The sequence below is a fragment of the Sebastes umbrosus genome, chromosome 20, assembly GCF_015220745.1.
Source record: "Sebastes umbrosus isolate fSebUmb1 chromosome 20, fSebUmb1.pri, whole genome shotgun sequence".
NCBI lineage: Eukaryota > Metazoa > Chordata > Actinopteri > Perciformes > Sebastidae > Sebastes > Sebastes umbrosus.
Window position 1 is genome coordinate 25,457,712 of NC_051288.1, and position 9,582 is coordinate 25,467,293.

At 42.0% G+C, this 9,582-nt stretch overlaps 1 long non-coding RNA gene across 2 annotated transcripts in view; it reads right to left on the reverse strand.

Annotated features, from left to right (window-relative positions):
* Positions 1-475: 475 nt before the first annotated feature.
* Positions 476-9,582, reverse strand: part of LOC119479039 — a 29,453-nt gene continuing 20,346 nt past the window's right edge. For both annotated transcript variants that reach the window (XR_005204585.1, XR_005204586.1), the window contains 3 exons: positions 3,149-3,302; positions 2,282-2,644; positions 476-487 (listed from right to left, as the gene is read on the reverse strand). This is a non-coding gene — a long non-coding RNA (uncharacterized LOC119479039). The remainder of the gene's footprint in view (positions 488-2,281; positions 2,645-3,148; positions 3,303-9,582) is intronic.

Sequence of the window (9,582 nt, forward strand, 5' to 3'; positions counted from 1 at the left end):
CTTCTGCCTTTTTATAATTCAGCCAAATTTAGCTTTAGACGTTTTGACCTATGATTAATATGTATGCACATATATCACTTAAATTATTCAATATAATTATACTAAACCTTAGAATTTCCAGAATACCGTAATTTTACATGCTGCTTCATTTCCGACTGTCACTCATCTTGTCTGCTATTCGCGCACCACACTCCTCTCTCTCTTTCTCTCCTCCTCTTCCTCCTGCTCTGTACCTGTAGACTGTCAGCGCGCCACCCCTCCCTGCTTGATGGTATGATCCTTGTCTGTCATCACTTGATTGGTCGCACAGACGTCAGTAACACAACATTCAGTCACAGTCAGTGCACGGAGTGCCCGTGGCGCGGAGAAAATCATCCTATCATTCTGCCTTGAATTAATTAAAGGGAATATTTGTAACTTTCAGAATTGCTTGTTAACAGCGACACCTGTGGCCGTTAAGTCAACGAAAGTCAGCGTCGGGCTCGCGCTTGTGCTCGCTCTACATAGACATGAAGAAGCATCGCTCAAAACAGTGAGGCAACACATGTCAGCTGAACCACAATATCACTCTATATTTCAGCTGCTTGGCAGTAATGTTAGCTGACCAGACGAAGGTCTCTCCATGAATCAATGCTGATCCTAGTGTTGGCTTTGAGGCTGAAGCAGGAAGAGAAACGTTACCGTCTCCGACCGGGTGCCGGTAATAACGTTACTCGCTGCGGAGCCCCGTCACTTCACAAGACACGAAAACCTCTGTTGGTCTGGAGGAGCTGCAGCAGTTATTTCTGCACAAACGTCCACTGTACATTCACTAGATATTCTCAGAGCTAAACTAACTCTTCTGCAGTGTGGAGTGAGCGCGCGTTCACGTCTAGAGGTGGAGCGAGGACGCGCGCGGTGTGAGTGAAGGCAGGCAGGCAGAGGAGCAGTGACTTCAGCCACACGCGAGCGCGCATACGCGAGCGCGCACAAGCGCGCATACGCGAGCGCGCATACGCGAGCGCGCATGTGTCCCGACCCGGTACATTTATACGCTTGAAAAGTTACAAACAGTCCCTTTAAAAGAAAAAAGAAAAAGAAAAAACGGCTCTTAGACGGGAGCCAGCTCCAATCGTTCACTTAAAAGAGCCGGCTCAAAGAGCCTACTCGTTCGTAACCGACACAGTTGGATTTGCAAAGATGGCAAAATGACATTTATCAGTGCTGGGAACTAACTTCCACAGAAAAAATAAGTTCTGGTTCATTCATAGTGAATTTATTAATTATTCTCTGACTCCTCATTAACCCTCTGAGACCCACAATAGAGCTGTTTTTGTCTTTTTTTAGGGGGGGTACAGGGGGTCTTTAGGGGGAGATAGCAGGTCAACAGTAGATGTCACATAGAAGTGGTGTACATCATCTGAAAGCTGGGAACCTGAAGATTAATTTGAGATGCAACTCAGCACTGTGTGAAAATAGTTAAAGTGTATAAGAGCATAGAACATGATGATAGAAGTATATGATGGTCATCTCCTTGCTCTACTAGGTCTCATAAGTTGTTGCAGTAATTTTTGGGTTGATACCATTTGTTACAGATTTGGTACTAAATTTAACCATTTTTTATTACTCTAGAATTGATAAAAAAATTATGAATAATCCCTCCAAAATACCACATTAAGACACCAAGACCTTGAGGAACACCATAGAAAAAGACATGCTGTGATTTAGGATCAAAAACTTTTGACATTTTGGAGATTTCTGCAAGAATTGCATTTTTCGGCGATTAGATGGCGAACACTTCTGTTCTGTAACCCCCTTATTGTTTAATCTAGCTAGGAAAGCCATCCATCCTCTGAATGCTCTAGGTCTCTAGTTTGATCCATCCATCCTCTGAATGCTCTAGGTCTCTAGTCTGATCCATCCATCCTCTGAATGCTCTAGGTCTCTAGTTTGTGGCTGTAACGTTTCATGAGGCTGTGATTATCCTAGAGGTCACCACAGGTCATTTTATACAGGGAGGTCAAGTTTCACTACAATGAAATGTCTCCTATGGGGACTAACATCATCACACATGAATACAGTTGGGCTCATTGGATCCACAATAGTCTCAGCTTTACAGTGATACCCAATTTATGTAATTCAGAGACTGTTTAGGGACCCCAGTATGCAGAAATATTCAAATACATTATTTTAGAATAGGAGACAATAACACATTTATACTGCATTAAAAACACTGCATGGTTTTTGCCAAAAACTGCAGTTTTTTAGCTCTAAACTGAACCTGTTAGAGCCTCTGAAAGACAGTAAAGTCAGAGGGTTAACAGGTAACATAAGGAAAAAAATAGGCCTGCTTCAAATCAAATGCATTTATTGCACCACCCTGTCACTTTCAGACTTCTCAAAATATACAGAAACATTTAATCAGAACATGCCTCTTCATTAATCACAGACATTCAATCTAAATCCAGATGTCCCATAATAATAGTAATGGAACAATTACAACACAAATAAGTCAGTAGAAATAATCTATCTCCTTTTAAACTGGACAGCAGCCCTCCACACGTCAGCTCCTTGTCCCAGTGTGATGTCCTCCGGTAAAGACTCGAGCCCCAGCAGGACTGGAAGGTCTTTCTTCTCCAAGTGGATCTCTAAGGTGGACCTGATGCTGCAGACAGCAGGGAGGGAGGGCACAGAGAAAACAACTGTTAGCACCGCATCCATTGTTTTCACCAGGAGCATGTCTATTCACTTCACTGTCCAGCTGCTGCTTCAATAGAGATGACCTGTGACTGAGGGGAGACAACTTAAAGCTCCTCTCCCCTGACAGATGGCCGCCTGGAGGGGTCACACTCTGGTCCTGGAAGTCAAAAGGCTCCAAGTCCCCGGGTGAGACCTCCACACTTTACTCTGATTAAAGCTGTCAGGAATCAATGGATTCCTTTAGACCAGGGTGGTAATCTCTGACCTGACAATAGGCACACTTCTTACATTCATGAGCTTACAAACAATTCCTAAAACACCTCTTGGGTAAACTCGGGAATAGATGTCAATAATGCAAATGTTTTAGGATTGTTTTACCATTTGTTGCATCACCTCCAACAAAAACTCACAAATGGTGAGTTGTGTTTTCACTATAGAGGGGGTTTTAGTACAAATGGTTGGTGCTTACTCCCAGTGTGGTTGGTAACGCTGGTCGGGCACGGCGGTGCTCGTCTTCAGCAGCAGGATTTCATGCAGCTCCAGAGAGAAAGTGTCAAAATCTGTGACGGCGAGGAAAACCTTCAGCCCTTTCTTCTCCTCCTCGGACAACTTCTGCTGGAACTCTGAGTGGTTTGAGGCCACAGGTATCGCTGTTAACAAGCATCCCTGATTCTTACAAACAGTCCCTCGGTCTCCCTAGGAGACTCGTGGGTACCCATAGAACCCATTTCCATTCACATATCTTCATATGATACCAGTATCTTCACTCTACTTTTAAAACTGAGCCTGCTACAACCTCCTAACCTTGAAGAAATTAGTGGTGTTTATTTGCGTTAACGCGTTATTACCACGTTAACTTTTAACAGTTATAATTAACTTTGATGAAGTGAAAACACACTGGACCACGGGACCATAATTTACTAAATGAACATCATGCTGTATTGCAGAAGACTTGAAACTAGCGATTGAGACCATAAACTCATGTTTACAATGTTTACTGAGGTAATAAATCAAGAGAGAAGTAGGCTCATTTCCTCATAGACTTCTATACAACCAGACTTCTTTTAGCAACCAGAGCCCCCTGCTGGCTGTTAGAGAGAATGCAGGTTTAAGACACTTCAGCATTGACTTCACTTCTCAGACCTGCAGGTAGCCAACTGGCGAGATCCAGGCATCGTGATTGATGACCCTTTAACTATTATGTGTTACTTCATGCACCTGCAGCCTCGTGGAACACAGCTCCTCCTTGATCTATTGTTGCTTGGATTTTAAATGTATTAACTCTGTCTTTGTCTACACTAGGATTTTCAGGTAATTATTGATCTTGATAATAATGTAGCAGTCTCAGGAACTCATGAATCAAATATCATACAAATGGTGTTTACATGGTATATAGTAGGAGAGGTTTTGTAGCCTTAACCTTTATCTGACTATATGCAATCAGACGTTAGAAGACTTATCCAACCTGCTTCCTCTTAAAGGAGCTGCTCCCACTTTCACTTCCTCTATGAGCCTCACTTTGGCCTCCTTCCTCAATGTGTGTCTGCGACATACTCCAACAAAAGTACAGCTTCAAAGAAATGGGATATGTTTATGGTATATGGTTGAGAATTATTTGAATTTCTCTCACAGTCTTTGATGCTTTGATTTCATATTATACTGTATATCTCAATGTATTCATGTATAGTTTTCAATGCAACTACATTTTACTGAGGAAATGGTTCCTATGAAACCTTTTCACACTGAGGTCTGTGGACTAATACAAAAACTGACATTGTTATTGGACTTGGTTTTGAAAACATCCCTTTCTCCCACCTTAGTTAGTCAGTGATTACTGTATTGAAGATAGTTATAAAGTCTGGATTATGTTTTCTATTGATTTAACCCTTTATTAGTTAGTCTCCTTGAGATCAAGATCTCCTTTTCAAGACAGTATACAGCAAGCGTACCTTACAGGGAGAAGTCAGGCTGTTGTGGCTGATGGTGCTGAATCAAGCATCAGCACAGAGGGAGTAAAGTACCCACCACAACATGTTCAACTCAGGTCTTTATTCATTTCTTGACTTAAAGAGAGAACAATCTTATCCAACGGTTGGGTCATGTTTCATACATAAACGTCGAAAACCTCGAAAAAAACACATAGGTCAGGGGTCAGCAACCTTTACTATCAAAAGAGCCATTTTAGGCAAAAAAAAAAAAAAAAAATCTGTCTGGAGCCGCAAAACATTTGATCATTGTGATGAAGGTAACACAGTTTATAGTGCAGTTTGTAAATGGCTTTCTTAGCAGCAGAAACACAAAATAATACAAAAACTCAAAAAACTTTCCTAAGAAATGTATTCTCTATCCATTATTTTATGTTTACTCACTCTTACTTCATTGTCAATATAAACATGTTCCAACTGATGAGGCCCTGATTCAGTAGCAGTGGGTTATATTCCAGGTGAAATGTGAAAATGATGTTCACTTTTTTATAAAGGCATGAAACTTGGTACACTTGAACAGTTTGGAGCCCTAAACATTTTGAGATATGGAGCCATCGCAACCAAAATTACCATAACCAAATTATGTATTTTGCATCATCATATCTCCTGTGCCAAACATGATAACACAGAAAAGGTGATGTCTGTTCAAGGACGGACTGGCTTGCCTGTGGAAGAGTTGATCACAATGGCCTCCGATCGTTTGGGTCCATCCAAACCCAGTGTGCTGGAGATATTTGGTGCCACTTCAAGTGCTTGTCCCGAACAGTGTCTTGGTACACTGCTCTTTTGAGGTGCTGCACCAGTGGAATGGGGGGGTGCCCTGTTGGATGCCTCTATGGTAGATAAAACGCAATGAAGTGCCCTCTATGGCAGTGGTTCTCAACCTTTGAGACGCGACCCCCCAGAATAATCAGGTTGGTGTTCGCGACTCCTCAGTTTTGTTAAGTTTGAACAGCTAGCACCTACGCGTTGTCCGATGTGCTCCAGGCACTGTGGATTTTGATGCATTCCTTGACATTTTCTCTCCCCCAGACCCACCGTTGTGATCATACAGGAGAATTGTGAAGTGCTCCACAATGGAAATTATCTCCTTTGGAATGCCTTTTGGAGCCTTTGACAGAGCAATGAGCATGGAGTAGCATCCTTCTCTTCACTCTTAATCTTGTTCTATCATCTCATCCACAAGAAACAGATCAGATTTCCCCTTGCACGCATGAAAAGGCAGATACAAAGATGCTATTACATGCGGCGGGCGCTGCAAGAAAAAGCTTTAAAAAGATCACCCTGTGTACTGTGGACACAGATGTTGTTGTCCTAGCCATTGCACATGTGACAGAGCTGGACACTGAGAAGCTGTGGGTGACATTTGGGACTGGTAAGAACTTCAGATACATACCTGCTCATTAGGGCTGTAACGATATGTTTTTACTACGATACGATACGTATCACTTTCCATGGTTTCGATACAATTCGATATTTGGCTCATCTAGAGCGATACAATACGATACGATTCAATGACTTGAAATTGATACAGTAATAGTCCATGAGCCAGACCCCCAAAATTTGGCTGTCGTGCCACTTTGGAGGGACCAGGTCTCATGGTGATTTTTTTTAAGGTCTATGTCTCTAGTGTTGGAAAACACATGATAGCATTGCAGCAATGGTAGCTTTCTATGTGCTATCACTCCTTTTTTCATCCCACCATCATTACAATTTTTCCATCCTTTTTCACCATTTTACACATAGATCCAGTATAAAAGAGGGAAACCAACACACAATATCATGAAGTTATATATCGTTGTAAAGCTTAGACTATAATCTATCCTTCAGTCACATTGTCATGACACTGAGGTCAAGAGAATATGACCCTTGACCTCTAATGCTGCAATGGGGCAAATTCTGAATGCAACTCCAAATGCCCTTATATCTAACTTCATATTGATCTGATGTGCCCATGGATAGTTCCAGCATAAAGAGCACAAAAGGAGCTTTAAAATTATATATTATATGACCAGCAACAATAACAACATTTCTTATCAGAATAAACGTAACCTTGTGTAGTTTGTATCTGATAGAATGTTCAGAACCTTGCACTGGATTCTGTTATTGGGGCCGTTTTAAATGGCTTTCTTAGCAGCAGAAACACAAAATAATACAAAAACTCAAAAAACATTCCTAAGAAATGTATTCTCTATCCATTATTTTATGTTTTATCACTCTTACCTCATTGTCAATATAAACATGTTCCAACTGATGAGGCACTGACTCAGTAGCAATGGTTTATATTCCAGGTGAAATGTGAAAATGATGTTAACTTTTTTATAAAGGCATGAAACTTGGTACACTTGAACAGTTTGGAGCCCTAAACATTTTGAGATATGGAGCCATCGCAACCAAAATGACCATAACCAAATTATGTATTTTGCATCATCATATCTCCTGTGCCAAACATGATAACACAGAAAAGGTGATGTCTGTCCCTATGTTTGGATGGCCAACGTTTACAATGATACCATTCACAATATCATAAACTGTTCAGGTGAATAATTAATGGTGAATTCAGTGATGTTGTATGAAGCAAATCACACTATCTGAAAACCTAGGCTAGACTTAACTACTACTACTTAAATAGACTATAATATCATGTCTGGTATGTGCATGTATGTTGTATAGAGTTTTAAAGCTTAATCCTTTTGTTCATTAACCCTGACAATACAGTGACTGTAAAGAGGAGAGCAATATTCAATATGACCATAACAACTTAAACCTTAAAAAGAATGTCAAACACAAAGGATGAAAGATACATCCTGGAGATGTGCCGGGATGCATCATCAGTGATGGAACCTGGGGTCATTATTTCGGGTCTTTCAACATCAGACACTCTCGCCCAGGCGACCCAGCCAGGGTTGATCAGACCCCAGTTTGCGTCCCAGCAGCAGTCGCCCATGGATCTAGCCTCTTGATCCAAAGCCAGTCTAGTGGCTGTCTCTACAGCTTCAGTAATGGATCTGATGGCCTTCCTCTATGGCCTCCCCGGTGATGCCCATTGCCCAGTGCCCAAATGCTTTGCAGCCCACCTCCACAGGCTCACAGCGAGTACGCCAGCCTTGCCTTCTACATTCTTACAGTAGCTCCTGGTACTTGGTCTCGCTTCCAGGACACTGTTAGTTCCAGCATGATCAGTTGCTTGGTAGACTCTGAAATGATGATCACGTCTGGTTGAAGCTGTGTTGATGTTATCCAGGCTGGGAACTTCAGCTGCTTGCCCAAGTCCACTTCCAGTTGCTAGGTTTGGTTGGTTTGGTTGGTTGTCTAGGTTGTTGGTGTGGCTTCTCTCCAGCTCTGAGGAACGTGATGGTCTTTGGCTGGTGGTGGCCCTTGCTGGTGTTGATGGCTGTGGCTACACTATCATCGACTGTGTTAAGCACTTGGTCATGGTGGCAGTGATAATGTTATGGTTTGCTGCACTTGGTAGGGCATCGTAGACAGCTTGGACTAAGAACCTGATGTGATGGAAGTCTGCTTGCCAGATATTTGACCAGGTGATCTTTCGTTGCAGTACTCTTTCCCATCTAGTCCATGCTCCTTGCTGTCCCATCCCTACCATCCTGCTGATTCGTACCCACACTTCCTCCTGAACGAGATGTTGCCACTCTTTGCTTTGTCAACTCTCCTGCTTGTTTGGATCTCTGTACTCTCTGTACTCTCTGTACTGGAGAGCTTCCCTTGTCAATGACACCAAGAACTCTTCAGAGAGGCCACTAATCGGGAGCTACAGGATGTTACTGGTGTCATACAAGGCAGCACTGCTCATACTACTGGGTAGGTCTTTAGGGTGGCCGTAAAATTGAGAAAACATGAAGCAGTACCATATAGGCTGCCCTACATGCAATAATTTTTCTGCGTTCTGGTGCCCCTCCACATGCAGATGGAGTTCTTTTTATTTTTTTCATTTCTGCCCCTCAGAGTCCACCATTGTGCTCCACAATGGAAATTATCTCCTCTGCAATGCTTTTTGGAGCCTTTGACAGAGCCATGAAGGTCTCTGTTGCCATATCATAGGCATTGCAGGTATCCCATGTGCAGATGCTGTGTCACAGCAAGTGAAGGCATGGAACACAGGAAGGGCCTTGGATTTGTCAGGACCCAGAGACTTGGCAATCTCATGAGCAGTAGGGGTGTAACGATTCATCTACTACATCGATGTATCGATTTATATTCCTACAATCCAACTACATCGATAGGTCCACGGCAAGTTGTCCTTCACGGGGACGTATATCGATCTAAAATCAATTTGCAAGGTAAATAATCTATTGTATCGATACTAAGAATTTGCACCTTGTATTTACGCACGACAAACGTCATATGGATGTACACTGATCAAATAAAAGAAATTAGAAAAAAATAAATAAAAGCTGTATGTATTTGCCATTAATCATTGTGTTTACTTGTTTATATCCATAATTAATTTATCACTGATTCCCTTACAAGAAAAACTTTGAGGAATCCTGACCTGCACTGTCCAGTATCAGCTATTTATTTCAGTCACAGATTGAATTTTTGGCAAAAAATACTTACTGTATCAATTTCAAGTCATTGAATCGTATCGTATTGTATCGCTCTAGATGAGCCAAATATCGAATTGTATCGAAACCATGGAAAGTGATACGTATCGTATCGTAGTAAAAACATATCGTTACAGCCCTAATGAGCAGGTATGTATCTGAAGTTCTTACCAGTCCCAAATGTCACCCACAGCTTCTCAGTGTCCAGCTCTGTCACATGTGCAATGGCTAGGACAACAACATCTGTGTCCACAGTACACAGGGTGATCTTTTTAAAGCTTTTTCTTGCAGCGCCCGCCGCATGTAATAGCATCTTTGTATCTGCCTTTTCATGCGTGCAAGGGGAAATCTGA